This window comes from Pipra filicauda, unplaced genomic scaffold, assembly GCF_003945595.2.
Source record: "Pipra filicauda isolate LSUMZ 115617 unplaced genomic scaffold, ASM394559v2 scaffold195_size2193078_pilon, whole genome shotgun sequence".
NCBI lineage: Eukaryota > Metazoa > Chordata > Aves > Passeriformes > Pipridae > Pipra > Pipra filicauda.
The window spans coordinates 382,239-402,757 of NW_024104304.1; the positions used below are offsets into that span (position 1 = coordinate 382,239).

General features: G+C 36.4%; 1 long non-coding RNA gene across 1 annotated transcript; it reads right to left on the minus strand.

Annotated features, from left to right (window-relative positions):
* Positions 1-15,882: 15,882 nt before the first annotated feature.
* Positions 15,883-19,930, minus strand: LOC113992877. The gene is made up of 3 exons (XR_003542391.2): positions 19,501-19,930; positions 18,593-18,695; positions 15,883-18,099 (listed from the first exon to the last, which is right to left on the minus strand). It is a non-coding gene; the product is annotated as an uncharacterized LOC113992877 (long non-coding RNA).
* Between the last annotated feature and the right edge of the window lie 589 nt (positions 19,931-20,519).

Sequence of the window (20,519 nt, forward strand, 5' to 3'; positions counted from 1 at the left end):
CTATACAAAATGTACAAGAGCTTAGAGCAAAAGCTTAATTTTGCTTACCTGACAGTAAACCTTTTCTGTCTCATGTTGTGTGTAAATAGAAGGGTCATTAAATCTGAGAGTTCAACAGGAGCTGAGTAACAGGATTATGTGCTATCACTAGCTATTGTCAATATATGTTCAGGTTCTGCAGTCATCTTCCATTTGTTCTCCTAATGCACTGTGGAGCATGACTTCTTCTCAGCTGGAATTGTTCTGGTGACTTCTGTCATAACATTGGAATGATAGGAAATGTTGGCCAAATCATGCAGGCCTTAGTCAGGCAGTGCACCTAATTAAGTCAGTGGGAGATTTTCCCTTCATGTGAAGTGTGGAAGTAGGCCTGTTTTCTTTATTAACTCACAGAACACAGTTCCATGATTCCTTTCTTCTTCTTCTTCTTCTTCTTCTTCTTCTTCTTCTTCTTTTTTTTTTTTTTTTTTTTTTTTTTTTTTTTTTGGTGTGTGTGTTTGCAGTACTGGAGGATGGTCTGAGCATTGTCTGGCAGTTTAATGCAATAACAATCTTGTCCACTGTCCACAATTACCAACTCCATCCTGCGTAGGGGTGGAGTCAGATATAAAGGTGTGTGTTACAGCAGACAGGCAAACTCATTCTAACTACCAGTAAAATGTACTCTGGTCCCATTGCAGCAGAGCACTCAATCATATGCTAATCAGTTGAAAGGATAACTCAAATACTCCAAATTATGAACACGCTTTTATGGCTTGTTGCATCACACCCAGAGTGTTTACACCATTAGCTTGGATTAATATTAACCATTAGCTTGGATAAATATTAACCAAAGTCTGAAAGAGATGAAATGGGAGAGAGAGATTTAGGGCAAAATGACGTTCCAAACACTGCAACATTTTAATCTTACTGCAATATTTTAATCTTACTAATACTTTTCAAATGGTTTTTTTACTATCACCTGCTTAACAAATGAGATCTCTAATTAGAAATTTAAGTCTCTGATCTTCAGTACTAATTTTTTAAAGAAATAATCTTGGTTTTAAGTCATCCCAAACCATTCCACTTGCGTTGAAGTTGCCTTCAGTATTTCAGTTTCCTGAGCTAAATACTGAGAATATTCTAAGGTCTTTTGTCTTTTTTTAAAATTATTTCTCTTACTTGCTTTGGATGGCACAACATCCATAAAATCAGAAACTCCTGCAGTTGCATGAGGCAGCCCCAGCTGCCTGTGGGTGATGACCGAGTGACCTTACCAACAGTGCTACTTATCAGATTCCAGTCTAGCACAGCTTTTCCACAGCCACATATACCTTTCACCTTCTGAACCACAGGCTTGCCCTACTTTTACCCATTGACCTGCTTGTAATGAAATAATACCTGAAGTCTGAGAAATATTTGTATGATAAATTAGTAAAGAAATGAGTGCTTTGTATGGATGATATAAAATAAGTTGATTTTTAGTCACTCTGTTATTTGATAAAAGGTAGTAAGAGGAATGCATCAAACCAGATAACTTCAGGCATTAAGAGTTAAAAGACAGTGGCTACAGAGAGTTACATTTGCACAAATGCATACACAAACAAGACTTAATACTTGGAAAATTATTTAGAGTTGGAGATAATCAGAAGTCTGTTAAAAGCAAAAGTAGGAGAGAAAAAAAGTGGAGGATTCCAAGGACATCTAAATGAGAAAATTATGTTGTATGGAAATTTTTTCACTGTAGCTCAAGAAAATACAGGGAAATGTGAATAATTGTTCAGTGCAAGTTTCTCAGGAAAAAAAAAATCAGAGTTGATGTTTTAGATCAAACCTTTGTGGTTGTTATTACTGCAAATATGTCATCTTTAGGTCACAAACCAATACTGTTTGTAGAACCTTGAAAAAAAATTAACAAGTCTCCACCACCACTTTTAATGGTAGTATGAGGCAGATACTAATGAGAGTGGTTCACTCCCATTCTCACTAGACATATTTATCAAAAGAACCAAGAGTAAAAGCAAAGATATCCACCCATAATTAAATCAATAAATGAGAAGTGAAGAAACAGCAGTTGGCTTTTACATGACATTTATACTTGTCAGCGAAGTTTGCACAGACACTCATTTATATTTCTTATTTTACCTCCCATTTACAGCAGTGTGAACTACCTGCCATTTTATTTAGATTATTACTAGCTGAATAAAACAATCTACAAATTGCCCATTAGTTACATATCCTCTTATTTCCCATGGAGGCAGCTTGGACAACTGGAAACTGATCTCTGTTATTTTTCATCTTAACTTCACCATTACAGTGCCCAATTTGGTTTGACAGAAACAAGCTAGTTCCCTGTTGGTGACTGTTAGGGAACTTTGTAGGACAGACAGCAATTTGTCATTGGGGCTCATATCCATCCTGCCTAATGGTAAGCACTGCATGAGGTTCCAAATTATGATTGTCGTAAGGCTATGCTCTCCACAGTCAAAAGAGAGAAATGGGTCTAGCCAGGATACATTTCATGCCTCAGGTGACCACACCCTTCTCAAGAAATTACAAGCCACTAGAATTCCGTAGTCTGTAATTCTCCTCAAAGGACAGCACTGCTCCCCAAACACTCCATCTTTTCTGTTTAACAGGAGCTAGTTGTGTAAATGATTTCATAAAAAACAGTTGTGCAAGGATTTCTATCATCTGGTTTTTTCATAAATATAGAGAAAAGGGAACTAATGAAATATAATCTGTGGTAGCAGATAGCATCTATCTGACTTTATCCAATACATATAGAGGTCATTTTCAACATGTGCCATTTATTGTTCACTGTACAAGTACCAATGCATCACTCCTAGCTAAAATAACTGTGGTACCTTTACAAATGGAATATGCCTAGAAGACAGAATAATACTGAAAATTAACAATGTCTCATAAAAGTCACTGACATTTTGATTAAATTAATTGAGGAAGCTATTTACTAAATATCTCAGTGAATTATTAAACCTAATACATCAAATATCTAAAATCTATAAATAATGAATTTTAAATCTGTCAGACTATGGGTTAAATATATGATATGATAAATATTATTTATCACCAATAATAAATTTTCTTAAACAATCTTAATCCTGCTTGTTGGTTTATGCTAGAGTAATATATGGCGAGTACTGCGCTTTCACTTTGAAACTGGTTTTTTATAATAATAGAACTCATGTTTTTGGAGAAACACAGATTTACAATCAAGGAGACAGCTATATGACAATCTTGATAGAGAAGCTGGTCATACTGTGGGCATATTTAATAAAGAAATAAATCAAACATTAAAATAATTCTCTGAGGAAACTTACTTCATTTGACAGGAGAAATAAAGGTTCACCAGTAACCATAGTGAGTTCATATTATTGCCATTGTTTTTATAAGTTGTTGCCATGACTTTTTTGACTTTTGGGCTAGATTGGACTTAAAACACAACAGATGGCTACAATTATGTGTCTGTAACTCTTTTTTAGAATAACTAAACAGAGCACAATAAAATAAACAGGCTTATGTTCCAAAGAGACTCTCACAGTTTAAGAGGGCTATACATGGTTATTAAAAAAAATTAAAATCCATAATATTCTAGACTCTATATACAATAGGAATAAAGTATAAATGAGAAGTTAGTTTCACAATGTGCTGTATTCCATAGGCACATGATTCATACATATAGTCTAATTCTTTTGACTAGCAATTTCAGGAATAAAATGAAGTCAGTATATAATTTTGTGATTATTTGGGGTCCAAGTGTGCATTCCTTTCAATGGCACAGGTTCCACTGGATTTTGTGTCAACAAGAAGTACTAGGCCGGGCTGTTTGTAGGGTAGCTTTTAAGTAAGTACAGCTTAATTTCAGTATTTATTATCTAGAATAAGTATTGAAGAAGCCTTTGGATCAATTGCTTCCTAAAAAGAAATTTATTTGATTACCTCATGATACTTCAATCTGTGTATCAGTGGACTTAGTAAAGGGGAAAAAGTAAATTTAATAAGGGGATGGAAAAAGGCATGGAAAGGAAGAGAGTACTGACTAAGCAACACCCCACTGAATCAACAAGTCAACATTATTTTGCCCTTAAGTCTTTGTTATGTAACAGATTACTTTAACACAAGGCACTTTGAAAAGCCTCAACTATTCTGTTGTACCCTGAAAAAAGCAGGGTATATCTGAATGGAATATCAGAACTTTCTAGCATTTGAATTTTCTAGCATTGTTCTTTGCTATTTGATTTTTTAAGTGAGGCAGTTAATTAATTTCTTCTGTATAACTTTTCAGGCAATTAAGGCATTTCTAATCATAGATTTTAGACACATGTGTAGGTTACTCAACACTTTGGGTATTACTAGCAGCATCTTGGTCACAGTCTGCCTGTGTTGGCCGGCAAGGGAACATTCATGGCCTGAGAATGAGCCTTTCTGCTCCTGTCACACTCCAGGTTGCTAAGTCCAGCCCATACAGCACATCCCCAAAGTTCTGTTTCCCATCTATACTGAGTCAGCAACTGGAGGTTTTTTTCAGAAATCACTGTGATCTGTTCAGTGACTACATGGCCATACCTGCAAGATTGATATATCAAGCTGAAGTTTTGCAAGTTAAAGTCAACAGCTTTGCCCTCATCAACAACATACCTTAGCTAAACTTCACAATTTGTGTATCCTGTAGACAAATGCAGAGCAGCAGGGACTTGGACAGGTCTGTCTCAAGCATCCATGCTCTATTCATGTAATCTTCTATTTCTCCTGTGGAAAGCAACCATAACTTGCCCAATAGGAGTACTGTGGGGATCTGGATCTCTTAGCGGTGCAATGTCTTCATTTCTTCAGATTTGTCTTACTCTAACCTCAACCCTGAACACATTTAGCATATTTTCAAAACCATCCAAAGAGCTCTGAATGGACCACACTGAAGAGTTTTTGACATGATGGTGGCAGCACACTGAAGGATCGAGACAGTTTGTAGTAAAATGTCTCCTTATCTCAAAAGATAAGAAAGCAGTTTCTTGATTTCAGTCCTGTTGACTCAACAGTTCTGATTAATTTTCTCATCTTTTATTTCTTGTTCCTGCTCTACACAGTTTTCAAGGGACACTTTTTACTTTAAAAAATGACATTTTTCACTACTTATCAAGAGCAAAGTGAATTTTTAAAGTAAGAAATTATCCAAGCTGTGAAAGCAAAGGTGACAAGCATGAGAAACTTAGACAGCATAATAAAAGCATGATAAATCACAAGATACAAGCAAGATGTCCAGTTCAACAAAGCCCTCCAGCATATGCTAACCTTTAAACACATGCAGAAATTCACTGAGGCCAATTCCTCTTAAGCACTTTATTGGATCCAGGATAAGTTGTAGAACACAGTAAGTAACAAAAAAGGGCAACAGACATGTCATATGTTTCAAGATTTATTTATACATATTTACCAAAACTTTGTATACAAAACAAAGTCATTTTGCCTTCATGGTGTCCACAACTAATTATTATGTTGATACCAAGCTCGTATTTGCTGTAGTGCTCTAATTTTAGTCGGAGTAAAATTCTTGGTAAATCTAAACATAGACAACTTATTCAGTCTGGCTTTACATATATTCAAAAATGCTGAGGAAAATGGGAAAAGCAAATTTGCTGTACCACTGACACTTGATTCAGAATTGTTGTGGAAAACTGCAAAGGGCAAGAGGCAATAGTACTGTTTAAGGTTGGGTAGATAAAGACTGACTGATTAAGTTTAATCACCAATAAACATTTTAAATTTGCAATTTGCTGTCATCTTGTCAGTATGGTTCATAGAAAAATCTTTGCTGAAGGATATTCAGATACACTGTACGAAGTCATTTTCTGCAATTGATATTCCTTGAATTATGAAGGAGTATATCTTTTACTTAGTTTGGTTCATTTTTCAGTTTAATATTGGTTTCTAATATATCAAACATGTTTTGTTCCTTACTTCAACAGTTCCTTTAAAGTCTTCTCTTCATTTTAACTCCGGTTAGTTAAATGTTTCTAAGAATCTTTATAAGCTGATGAGGACTACATGAAAAAACACCGAGGATGCCACATGAAAAGGAAAACTCCACTTCCTTCAAACCAAATTCAATCAGCTTGTATTAAAATCATGAACTCACCACTTTTTTTATGAGAGTAAAGTTGACACTTGTGAACACAAATACACTCCAGAAATTTTGTTTTATAAGATCTGATGAAAGATGAAACAGCAAGGTCTTAGATTTTTTTAATAGGTGAAGAGATAGGACCACATCAAAGTGTAAATGGGAATTGCCAGGTTGGTGCAAAGAGTTTCGGTTCAGTCTTGCTGCGCTGTTTATATGAGACTTCTTTCTCCTACAAGAAAACTGATGGGGGAGTTTTCTACAACTTGCCCAAACACTTCATGGAAAGGAGATTAGTTTGGCTTTAATTTAACCAACTAAATTGAGTGTTATTACTGGAAACAGCTCTAAGCTTTTCAATTCCCCTAATGAGGTCCAAACTTCTATGGATGCTATCACCTGAGACTACTGTAATATTTTATTTGGATTTAAATCTTTAACTTGGCAGCGCTGCTGCGTCTCCGTGGACACCTCTCATTTTAGTTTTATATTCTCCCAGGTGGTTGATTACTTATCCCTGTAACAGGATTCCTTTTCATATCGAGGAAGCTCTGACCTCCATTCCAGCACCGTACTGAAATTTTAGCAGACACAGGATGTTGCTTTTGTTTGTTTTGTTTTGCTATCAAGACCAAACAACCCATTATATTGGATTTATTTGACATATTCTTCAAGGCACCTTAATTTGCTGAACTTCTTTGATTCTTAATGTCATTTGGAACTAATCTCTTCTGCTAACATGAAAGCAAACTAAGAGCCAAGATTTTTATGGGAGACAGGAAACGTATATTTAAAGGAGTGCTGTGTTATCTTTTACAGCAACAACAAAGGGAATATAGGCCCAATTATACCCCCAAGTGACACAGTTGATTTTTTAACTGGTTTCAAGTGTAAGTCTTCTTGGAATATTTATATGGTATCAGCAAGAGCATTAAAACCTGCATAGAACCACAATCCCAAAGCAACATTACCATCTGCTAACCTGCCCAGAACCATAGCGGATACCTGATCAGTTGGAAATGTCATTAGAAGAAGTTATTTCACAGAAGGAATTTCCCTTTGTTTAACACTTTCACTCTGTATTATGTTTAAAAATGGAAAACTAGAAAAAAAAACACCTAGGCAATTTTTCCAAGTTATTTATATATATTCAAACAGCTTATATATATTAAAACATACACAAGAAAGGCTATTTCTAGACATTAATACCATTCTGTGTGACAAATCCCACTGAAAAACTTCCATAAAGTAATTTAGAGAGTAATAGCATTATACTATTCAGAGAATGTTCTTCCAATTTAGGAATAAAATGTTCATTTAGCCTAATTGGTCTCTATGAGCTGTTGAGGTCCAGTTGACTTCTACAGTGCTGTTAAGATATTGATGCAATAATCATTTCCTGAGACACATGATTTGTGAAATAGTAGATCAGAAAATGTCAGCTGAGAAGGCAAGGTTGAGTTCACTTAAGAAATATAGTTAACAGACAGCAGATTGTTTCTACAAGAGACATGAGTTAAAACAAAGAAAACAAGTTTGACAATGTTTATATTTTCTGCCTGATAAAAGAATGAAGAAGTGACAGAAAAATCCAAAATAAAGGGCAATTTCCAGTAAGTTACAAAATAATTACCTGTGTCAGGGTATCATTTCAGTAGCTTAAGGTAATACATTGGGCATCTTCAAACTACACAATAGAGGGAAGGGCTTCCTTTGAAAAATCATTTGTGCTTTGTTCTTCCATATGCAAGCAAGAATTTAGAAGTTTTTTGGATAATGCTAGGGTAGTTTTCTCTGATTACACTCTTCATGAAACAATTCTTACAAGAACACAACCTCCTTCTAAGGCTCACAACAAGCTAGAGAGAAAACAGCATAGCTAAATTCCAGCAACATATCGCTGTCTCGTATTTTGCTGCTTCCTTTCATCTAAATAAATCTCTAACACTTTACCTTGACAGAATAAGAGATTTATTCCATTCTGTGGCAGTTCAGGAGTTCTTAAGGAACAATGAATTCTTATTCAAGATGGACCAGCATACTCCAAGGAAACTGCCTTTTTCAGGAACTGGAACATAGGATTGTCACTTAGCTGCAGGAGCTACTCCGGAGACTCTGCCTGATGCCAAAAGTACTGAGGTGCCTTCAGGTACTGTCAGGATGTCTCCTTTGTCAAGCAAAACATTGTACCTGAAACCAATTTATGCTGAGAATATGCACTCTTTTGTGCTCAGCCAGCCCAGTTTTCCTTCTGCAGAACTGCATGTCTGATTCTCTTACTGGAGTCTTCAGGTCAGATTCAACCAGATTAGAAATATATATGAGCTGGGTTACCCCACCCACTGGCAGTAGATTTTAAAAGACAGAGCATATATTATGCTTAAGAAAGCCTATTCAGGGAGCAGCATGCACGCAGTGGCTGACATAGATGCAGACATCTGAAATGGGGAGTGATGGATCTAGCCTGCTTCTTTCCCATCTCTGGCCACAGTCCCATGGACAGAGGGCAGTGTGCTCATTCATGCTGTGGGAATGCCCTCCCTGGTAGACCTGTGATGCATAGGTATGCTCCCTGGAGACATTCATCCAGGAAAACAAAGGAGATTATACAGCCTATGTGCAAGAAAGGTTTTGCAAAGGCCTGTAACACACTTTCCCATGAGTAGCAAAGGTCATATTCTGACTCTAAAATGCCTTTCCCTGCCTGTTCCTTCTCAGTGTAATTTTAAATCCTAACTCTAGAGCACAAGGCAGCAAGAGCCATTCAGAGAAAAGATCCCAGACTTTATTTTATTTCTAAAAAACATGGAACAAATAACTCATTTTCCCCAGACTTTCTTGGAAATGGCTAAACCATCTTAGCCAAAAATTTCCAAAAAGTTCAGCCTGAGGCACAGCCAGGATATAAAATACTACCCTGAAAAAGTGTTACAGTTCAGAAAATCATAAGGGACTGAAAAATGAGGGTTAGAGCTGGCAATATTAAAATCATGGGTGATTCAACTAGTCTCAGTAATAAATAATTTGCATAATATGTAGAATATATTTTAAGTCACAAGGACAAGTTAACAAACTGTCAGCTAATTAAAGCAAACTGAGGTCCAAGTGTTTCGGAAACTTTCTACTGATACTCAGCAGTTCATCTGTTCCGTGGATATAAATCAGTAAAGTAAGTTTTGCCTAATTTAAGGTCTTTGACCCCCTTTTGCTTTCCACTGACTGTTTCAGAATACATTCTATTAGCCTCAGCCTGAGAGGTAGCTAGGTTTTCAGTGTTTCCAATCTGCAGAAAATATTGAAGCCAAACTTGTATGAAAAACATTCACAGTAAGCAGTTGCATTAACAACTGTGAAGCTTTCGTGATGCTGAGCATCAGACTCGATGATGCCTGTGGGTCCCTTCCAATTCAGCATATTCTGTGATTCAGTGAGAGAAACACTTAGGGAAAAATAGGTCAAAGCATAGATACATATTTACATACATGCATGTATGCAAGAGAGAAGGAGATTTCTGTGTATATGTGAAGTGCATACTTGCTGCATTATTCCGTGAAGATTCCAGTTGCTGGAGCTGCAAATGCACTAGGAAGAGCTGGCAAAACAAGGATTACTGCCTTGTCACAGTGTTGTACCTAAACCATGTTAAACTGAATATCCATGCAAATGTTAGTGAAAACTGTTACAGGGTAAAAAGCTTGCCAACTCAATATGCTTTGTATCGACAAAGCACTTAAAATACATATAGTATATTATATATACAGACTCAAAACATGATACACATTATAATGGAAACACTGTAATGATAGTATTTGCATCAGTTTCATTGCACTTTTTCAGCTTATTTTGGATAAGTAGATTTTTCTATACAGAAATTTCTACAGGTCTTTCAGATTTCAATTCCACATAAGTAACAAGAGAATTTTGTAATCAAACTTTTGCAATTTAAATTTACCATGTATTTGTGGGACTGTATACTCAAAGGAATCTGGATAATATATGCCCAGAAAAACTTTTAATAAATAAAGTCTCTGCACTTATTGGAAAAATCTAGTATTTAAGTGCAGTAATTCTGTATTTTGTTTAAATTGTTAAATATTCTGGTCCAAAGTATTTTCTGCCATCTAGTGGGGAAAGCACCTCAGAGGCTGGCTTCAGGCACATGGCTTCCCTGATGCTCAGAAGCTGCAGATAAATATGTGCAGTGACTGGAAAAGTAAGTGTAACTGCTTTAGCAAAAAAAAACAGGCTCACTTCTGAAATCTTCAATATAAGTATTTAATCAGAAAAATTGTCATTAATATTGGATTCTATAAATGAAAAATTTAAACACTGGATGTCTTTATTACCATAAATTTATCTCTTGAAGTACTTCAGGGTATAATTAAAGTTAAGCATACTAGGTACATACAAAGGACCAAAGTGCCATAATATCAGGCAATCTGAAAGAGGAATTCAGAATAACGACTTCAATTTCAACCAAAAGCCTGAGATGGCTTGCTGTAAAAATGTAAAGGATTAAAAGTCACTGTGCCCATATCCTGGTTAAAACCTCTCCAAAATAATGGCGCAGTGCTTTGAAAAATCCTCTCAGTTTCTTTTAGATTATTACATCCAGTATGTCCAACCTAAAAAAAAGTATTTACTCCAGCATACAGAGATGAAAATTTTACATGTAGTCCAAACAAAACCAGATGACACCATAACTGTAGCATATCTAATAATTAGTTTTCTTCTTAGCTGGTCTTCACAGAATCAATTATGTTGGCAAAGACTTCTAAGATCATTGAGTCCAACCTATGACTAAACACCACCAAGACAACTAGACTGTGGTACTAAGTACCAGTCCAGTCTTTCCTTTAACATTTCCAGGGATGGTGACTCCACCACCTCCCTGGTCAGTCCATTCCAATGTCTAATCATCCCGTCTGTGAAGAAATTCTTCCTAATGTCCAACCTAAACCTCCCTTGGCACAGCTTAAGAGCATGCATGTCCTCTTGTCCTGTCACTATTGCCTGGGAGAGAAGGCCAACCCCCATCTGGCTACAACCTCCTTTCAGGTAGTTGTAGATCCCTTCAAAGGGATTCAATACCTCAGATAAACAAATCAGAAGTGTCAGTCCTAAGATGCAATATTATAATTGTATTTACAGACACAGTCACAATCCTGATCTTGAAGTGTACCCTGGAAAGCTGTGCTGGGAAAATTTGTTGGAGAAAAGCGACAAGAATTCAGTAGAGCTCCTACAACATTCCTCCACGTTCCCACAGTCAAGCAATAAAGGAAATTACAGCTTAAGTCCACAAAGACTGTGCACTGAGAAGGGCCAGTGCTAGATTCAGGAGCCCTGAATTCAGCAGAGAAGAGGTTGTTCTGATTCACATCCAAATATGAAGACTCACAGTTCAGACCTATCTACACTGGACTTTTTATCCTCATTGTGCCACTGACTAGATAGGTGTTATTTCTCTGAAATCTCTCACTGACACCAGAACTGGGCTAAATCTGGCCACAAGGCCTCACCTGCAAAATGAAGGTGTAAGAGACCCTGATATCACAGCAACAACCATTATGAAAGGGTTTGTGTGGTGGGTTGGCCCCGGCTCCCTGATAAGGTCACAAACACCCATATGCTTACTCCCCCAGTCGAGTGGAACCAGGGAGAAAATAGGACAAACAGGAGTGAGAAAGCCCGTGGGCTGAGATGAAAACAGGGAGATCAACTACTAGGCTCTATCCTCAGCAAAAGAGATTCAACCTGGGGAACTTAATTTAATGTCAGATAAAATAAACATTTAATAACTGATACTGTAAAAAAATGTAAACATCAAAGAACAAAAAGGAACAAAACCACCATCCTTCATCCTCTCTCAGGCTCAGCTCCCCTTCACAGGCATCTCTCCTTCCCTCAGCTGTTCTCCACGTCCGCTCCTTCCCTGCAGTCCTTTCTCCTCCTTCCTTGTTCTTGCCACAGGTCCATTCAGTCCCTTAGTGCAGGTGATGGGTGGTACAGGGGATGTGGTTTAGTGCAAAGTGGTTCCTCTCTGCTAATCCCTCTTTCTTTTATTTTTCCTGTGCTCTGGCATGTTCCCTCCATGGGTTGCAATCCCTCTGGGGTGTGCCTGTTCTACTGTAGTGTAACTCCTACTCCTCTGACCCTTCATTCCCTCTGTTGTCTTTTCCTCGGTTCCCTTCCCCTCCTCTGTCCCCCCCTCTCTCTCCCTGTGTGTCCCACAGTGGCTTTGCCCCTTTTTAAATAAATTTCCCCTCAGCTGTGGGCTCCGTCGTGCCCTGTGGTAGGTACAGGTTGGGGTCTAGAGGAGCTGACTAATATTAATCTAGGTTTTACTTAGTTATCTTCTATAATATTGAAAGCAGCAGTAAAGGAAATCATATATCCTACATGGGAAGGTTATTTATTACAGTAAAGATTAAATTAATCCTAGAGTAAGGCTAACCAGGCATGTGTATGTTGCATTATTTGTTTTCCTTCCCGGGGGTCCCTAGTAACCAAAAACATCAGGGAAATATTTGTTTATTGTCCCTGTCTGGCTCAAACCCACATTTTTTTAAGGGACACAATGGTCTAGGAATTTATTCTAAATCTTGCAAACAAATATAAAAACAACAGCAAATCAAATATATTGACTGAACTAATTTATACTGGGTGACAAAATATTTCTGCCTTGGGTATGACAGCAGTATCCAGCTCTCTGCTCTGTGGCCATCTTTTCAACTCTCTAATCCTGAAACAGGGACAAGAAAAACACCTGAAACTCCCTCTTCTGAACTTTTAAGTCCCCATATACTTCCCAGCAGTTTCTTCCAAGAACAACTCTGTTTCAGGTGGTCATGTAGGGATGGGGGAAAGCAAATTCAGCAGGCACAGTGCACACCAGAAGATGACTTGAATTAGCATTGAAATGTTCAGATGAGGATTACCCAACTGCTCTGCATGACAAGGGAAAAAAAGAGTTGAAACAAACTGTTCTGTATTCACATCCGAACTTCACATATTTCTTCTAACAGAAAACTGTCAGGAGAAAAAGGAAGGGACAGCCAAAGTTGCGTTAGTTTATGTCTCAAAGCTGCCATCCTCTCAAGTCACACAAGAAGGTACATTTTCCACTAAGGAGCTTCTCAAGCAATTTACAATAACTGTCATTTACACATGTAACATTATAGAAAACACCCAATTTGTTAGTGCACCTCAAACCTACGGACTTGTTCAGAGCATACTTAAAGCCAAAGGTCATCACAGAAATATTTGGGAGATTCATCTGGCATGCGAATACCTGCTACAGATGGTACAGCTCATGCTTGATTTAGAGCAGAGACTTAACTGCTGATTATTACTATTTGCTATTTTTCACTGGAAAAAAAAAAACCTAGATGTTAGCTACCTATACAGCTGGCCTGAATTAGGATTTTAACTCCAGAAGAAGAAATATAGATGAGGAGAGATCTAGATCTGGCACTAGCACAGCAGATTAGGAACAGCACTCTAATATTAATATTATTCAAAGATATAGACCATGATAAGTTTACAGCTAAAACACACAAAAGGGAATCCAGTTTTAGTCAAGCCTGTAGAAAAAATACTATTCTTTTTAGTATTATCAGATTCATTAAGACTGTTATTTGGTTAAAAATCCAAATCCAAATGAACTGAACTACCTTGTCATCCAAGGCTAATTACAAATCTTTTACAGAGAAGTATGAATAGCTACTATTCCCAGATAAAATAATGAAGGAAATAGATTAAAAATATTTTTTCCTCTGAAAACAATGTAGAAGCAAAATAACAACAACAACAACAAAAGAACAAAAAAAAAAAAAAAAAAAAAGAGAGAGAGACTGAGAATAATAGATAGAACTAGTTTATTCCATGATCTGGAAGTTTTTTCTATTTATGCAATATGTTTCTAGAAGAACGTGTAACTTTGATTTTCTATTCCCCTCAGAGCATTGTTAAATGTAAGTGTTGCAATCATGTCTGATATATTGCAAAGCTTCATAAGATAAGAGTTTTAAAATTTATTAAAATTGACCAAGAAGAAAAGGGTGGAAACAGAAATCAAGGCTTCAAGGCTTCCATTCTTAGCTTCTGTCCCAGATGGAAAGGCAGTCAAGTGAGAAAACAAAATGTGTAAGTTTATGCCTTGATTAACTTATTATGATTCCATGGGTGTATTGGAAAAACACAGAATGCTGTCTTATTTAAAATTATAATGTGATCATAGAATTAGACATAATGTTGCAAATCATCCAGATGAAGCAGAAATAAAAGTCTATACTTGATCTTAAACCTGACATTTTTTCTTGATTTTTTGCCTAATCAAAGAGCTTAATTTTTTCTTACTTATATTTATAATTAAACAATTTTAATTTGTACCAAGTTTTCCTTCTTATTTTTCCTGACTCACTAGCAATCAGGTGCAAAGCATAGTTTAATAGGGATAAGACAAAGATGAACTAGTGAGATGGGGATCTTGGAAGTCTTTACATCAGGAGGTGCAAACATTCATTGTGTTTCCACACTTGTGCAACCATATCTTTATATTCTCATACACAGCAGGGACTAGTTTTCCTTGAAGTATTAATTATCCCAAAAGAGAATGTAGAAAAATCAGAGCAACTCTAGCTTTCTGCAGCATGTGCCAAAACATTTCTCTTTGTTGAAAATTACTATCTTTTTAAGGATCAGCTTTATACTGTGAGTTCCCACCTGACTGCAGAAAGCAGTTTCAGGATAAATAATAGGAAGAATTTTAAAATGCAATTCACTAGAAGTTTACTTTAGACAATTATTTTTTCTAAAGGGACTGTAATAACTATTTCGTAGTTTTTTCTTTGTGCAGTGCTTACTGTAGATTACACATAATAAATAGTAATAACCACTAAAAGCAATAGCATAAACTGATTTTTAAGCTCCACAAGAGTCATACTGAACAAGAGTTGGTCATAACTGTATTTTTAATTACATTCACTTTTTAATTACCATTTAATCAAACAAATGTCTTTTATAGTACTGCCTACATCCTCTTAAGCAATCAGTGTAATTTTTTTTATATACAATCTTATCAAAAAGGTCACAACAAAAGTAAGCCATTAAGTTATCACAGATAAGTCTGGAAGTAATTATGTAAAGCCAAACAAATCCTGACAGATGAATTAAACAAATCAAAGTTCATTGTTAGAAGAACTAGAGCCTGACCCAGTAACCTCGTGTGTTTTTAGCTCAGATTCCATGAAAAGAGAAAAAGAAGTCCTCAGAAACCCAAGATAAGAAAGATTAGTATTAAACATGTTTATTAGCCTGGCAGTCTTTCATGATCAAGGAGACCCAGACCCCATTTTACTAGATATTGTAGAGGCACAGAACAGCAAGTATAGTGCCATTGTTAGAAAGTCACTCAACTAGTTCACCTTAAATTTATCCAAACTAGAAATCAACTGTTAAAAAAAGACAACTTTTTAAAACTTCATTAGAATTAATAAAAAAATTCTTTACATGGAAATTCAGAAGCAATCCCAAAATTATTCTTGTGGGTCCTGTCTAACTCAAAATATTCTTGTGATTCTGTGATTGCTCCATTTCTTATCAGACTTGATATAACTGGGGGTTGGGTGTAAACTGAGTTGGAGGGGTGTGGGGTTTTTGCTTGCTTTTAAGACACTAGAATTTTATTTACACTTCAGAAAATGTATGTATGTAAGCAGCCCATCTTTCCCTTTTTTTTTTTTTTTTTCAGATTGCTTGTATTTGTAGCAGGAGAATCGTTTTATGATGCCTACCATGTGACAAATGCGATATTTGAGGAGCCAGTTTCACTAGTTTTCACAATACCATGATCACCCTTGATCAGTGCTTATGGAAGATCAGAAGACATACTAAAAGACTAATACAAACTCAGAGTTGCTTATTATGAGATCAAATGAAAGCCGCTATTCAAAATCTGCTGTTTAATCAAACTAGAAATTAGGAAACAAATCTTTACCTAATTTAAATGAGCAAAACATCCCTTAAAATCTGTCTGGGCTGAAAGTCTGCTGTTTGTATTTTTAAACTTCCCTTTGCACAAGGTACAAGCAGTAAGAATGCAGCGCCTCAGTGCAGTGACTGTCTTACTAATATAAGCACAATTTTTTTGGTAGGATTACATTCAATTTTATCTCTTAGCTTAGAGATAATACAAGATAGATATTCCAGTCACATAGGGAACTGATAGCACCAACATGTAAGTAGTCTCTGTAGCAATTGAAATATATTATTGCCAGTGTGTGAACTCACAAATGTTCTGAAAACCCTTATGAAAAAATTGCATTGAAAAGTACTATAGGTTTTAGTTCATTGAGTTCAATAGGTTGATTCCAGGAAGTAAGTATAAAATGATGGAAGACTTTCTGTCCAAGGACATTAGATTTTAAATAGTAAAACTGACATATTCAAAATTTTGTACACCAGATGGCAATGTATTCCTAAAAATGGTTGAATGAACTGTTTCATGGAGATCATTAGATCATTGCTGCTTATTGCTGAGTACTTAACTTGTCACTGGAAATAAGACTAATCCAGAAGACATTGATCCAACTGCTCTGAAGAGAAGATTCCACTTGACTTTCCACCTGATACTCTCAGCAAAGACCTTTCTAAAGGCTGAAATTTCCACTTCCTATTTTAAAGGACAATTTTTACTATTATATACTCCAATTGCTTAAGTTGAGATTTCAGGTTTATATGTTGTATTGTAGGCACTTTTTTATTTGAGAATTTCTCAAGCAGTCTAATGAAAAAGGATTCTCAGAACAAAAAGCTGTAGTAAAAGAGCATTAGTGTTCAGCTGCAAGTCAGCAAGTCTACAGGGGTTCATCTGACAACATTCAGCCTTGTACTAAACCTTGTCATCTCTAAAAAGTTGTCAAAGAAAGGTGTCTAGCAATATTCAGTAGAAGAAGAGTTCAAGGCATATGTGAAACCCTAAAAATTTCCTTCTATGTAAAAAACTTTAAAAATCTTGAATGTATTTCTTAGATTTTTCTTCTCAGCAGTAACACAGTTACTAGCTAAAGCACACTGGCACAAGCTTTGTGTGGTGACTGTATGTTTTACAATCCTTTAAAGAGAGGTTTAACCCTAAAAATCAAATTAAGTATTTAACAGACTACCATAACAATTAAAACTGTTTCTTACAGAAATTCCTTTCTTCATCTCCATGCATTGAATTGTCTTTACCATTGTTCTTTTTGTGGCGAAGAAAACTGAAGTGAGTCTTCAAACATAGGGATGAGAACTACATCATTCCCCATGAAGAGAAATCCAAACAAATGTTTGTTCCAGCAACCAAAATTACACCATCTCCAGATACCAACATTTCCTTTACAGTTCATGTGATCTTTGTCTTTCAGTAGAAGGGACTTAATGTGTCATCAGATACTGAGTGTGGATCCAAGCTTTTTTTCCAGAGTCTTGATCAAATCTCAGTTTTCCACAGTCATTGCTGGGAAACTCCCTGATGGTCTCTTCCAAGGGCCTCATATTAGTCAGGCAGCTGGAAGCCAGTTTTAATCCTGCTTATCACAGGATTTTCACTGTTTCCCTGAAATTACAGGTTCCTGTCTTTCACCTTTTACCAGTTCCACCCAGCAAGACCATAGCCACACTTGCCACAGATTTGTAGTTGGTCTCATATCAGAGTCCCATTCCAGGAGAAAACAGAAATCCTGCTTTTTCCTCAGGGAATCACTGCTCATCTTCTGTCTCAGGTGTTACCCTGATTCATAGCACATTCCATGCTTTCACTGAAGAACTGCAGGTCTTATTTGCTTCCTAATTTATACCATAAGTATGGGCTTTACTTCTGCTTCTGCTTGCTGAGGGATGCATTGCTTTCTCATAATTTCAGGTCCACCTAAACATACACCTCTTCTAAAAAGAAAGGCATATCGGGAGCAAGGTAGCTTGTAAACACTGTGGGTAGCCTGGAGAACAAAACCCCAGAACAACATGAGGAGATACTCAAAATTGGTGTTGTGCACATCTCTACGTGTACTGATGTGGGGAGACATCAGCCACTGAATCAAAACCATAACATTGTGGTGGGTTGGCCTTGTCTGGATGCCAAGTACCCACTCAGCTGCTCTAACACTCCCTTTCCCAGACAGACAGGGGAAAGAGTAAGATGGAAAACAACTCACGTACTGATCAACCAACCAACCCTCCTCGCTCCTCAGGAGCTTTGTGGCAGCATACAAGTCAGTCTAGGGATGCTGCAACAGATTGCATGGGTGGGATCTCAGCAGTTCTTTTTGCATGAAATTGTTCTAGGTCATGTGAAACTACAACAAATAAAGTAACAGTAGAAACAATTCTGCTAAGAATTAAAAGGTACCTTTCCAAATGTAAAAGGTACCCTTCAAATTTAATGATTTTGAGACTAATCTAAATCAGGATTGATTATGTCTTTAAACTCACCTTCCTTTCAGAAGTAGTCCATTCCAGGAGTAAGAAACCAGGAACTATTGTTAATGTCATTATGTACCTCTCTCAAGTCATGACACATTTGTAGAAGGAGGAGCTTAGGAAAAAAAACCAAGAATGCATATTTTTAAAATGAAAAGCTATGCACAAAGAAATCCACTATTTAAAATCAAAACAAATCCTTCCAAGCTCCCAAGGAAAAACTTACATTTTCAAAGACACGTTCATTTTCCTCCATTTTTTTGCATATATTAACCAACACAGTATTTTTTCTTACTGTTTTTCTCTCAAAATATCACTCTCTGTTATTAAAAAATTGGGCTCTGAAACTGAGTTGCATGGGATGCCATCTCAGTTTTGCTAATGCAAGTGCTCATTCCTCCCGCTTACTTCGGACAACAAACAAATAACTGGGTTTCACTGATATGAAGCAATATATCTTACAATTATTGGCATAAAAATGCATTTACAAAATAAATTTTATGCGCCTGGACAGTGGAAACTACATATTGGTTTCAGCTAATGTATACATATGTTGTCCATATGGCTACAGGTTTTAAGCCTGTCCTGAAAACTCACAAATATTTTCCAATAAATCCTCTCTGTTCTTTCTAATACAGGGATTTTTTAAATTTTTATTTAAAAGCTAAATATTTTGAAAGCATCAATTATACATATTTGAGGACTATACTGTACCCCACTGTGAGCTGTAGTTCATCTATCCTGATTCCTCTGACCACTGTGTTTTAAAGAAGATTTCTAAGCACAGCCAGGCTGTAAACAACTGTCTCATTGCTGGATATTTTACCAACATGAAAATTGCTAGTCTCCTTTGAAGTAAAGCAGAAAACTTTTCACTGGAAATGATTTTGCATGTGAAATGTAAGTTAAATGGTACTCACTGAAGTTATTGCACTCTGACCTCTTAAGTTTGCATGAATCATGGCAGTAGGTTCAAGGGCTTGAAAAACATCTAGAAGGAAGCAAAATTCTTCATTAACTGAATTCCACAGTCCATGTGAATGCTGTAAATTCCCTCTTTTCAGTTTTTATACTATTCTGAGTTCCCTTAGCACCTGCAAAAGAGTTCACAACACTTCCCTGAAGTGAAACCTGCAGGGAGGAAATTCACTTTGCCAAACATCACACTAAGAGAAAGAAACAGGCACCTCCAAAGAGCAATTCTGAATAGGAGCAATGGATAACCTTTTATAGTAGTGTCCCTCTTTGGCATAGGAGTCAGATTTAAACATTTTGAAGACCTTCCTTTCTTTTAGCATCCTCTATATATGGGAAGACAGAGAGACTACTCTCTGTCTTAGGGAGATGCCTACAATTTGACAACACAGAATGAGCAATATGTCTCCTCCCCAAATATATTCTAGTAATATAGACTATGTTGCACTTTCATGGCTTTAGCTGAAGATACTTTCACTGGTTAGTGGTGATATTACGAGAGTCTTTGTCAGTGGAGTGTAAAGCAATATCACACTTTCCTTTACAAATAGAGTGTTTCCTCAGGCACATTTTTTTCTATTGATATTTAAATAGGTGTTTAATTGAATGAAAAATGAAAGAGGAGAGCACATTATAGTGCAACCAAGTATGTCCCTATAAGAATTTAATTCTAGTCTTCAAAACCCATGTGAAAAGAGCAACCATCATCTACAGTAATATTAGTTCTTGAATATTCCTCTTAAAAAATGTGGAAGGACTGCTCCGCAAATGCAAGTTCAAACACTAATCATCTTGATATAATCCAAAATTAACTCACAGTGGTACAGAAAAGCAAACACTGAAGACCTATTTTTACCCTAATCATTTGGGACATTGCTGACACGAATAAGAGGATCCAGCTGCACAAAGTTTTTCCTACCTTTCAGGCACTGGTTTCTTTAGTAATATTGGGTTAGAGTTCCCT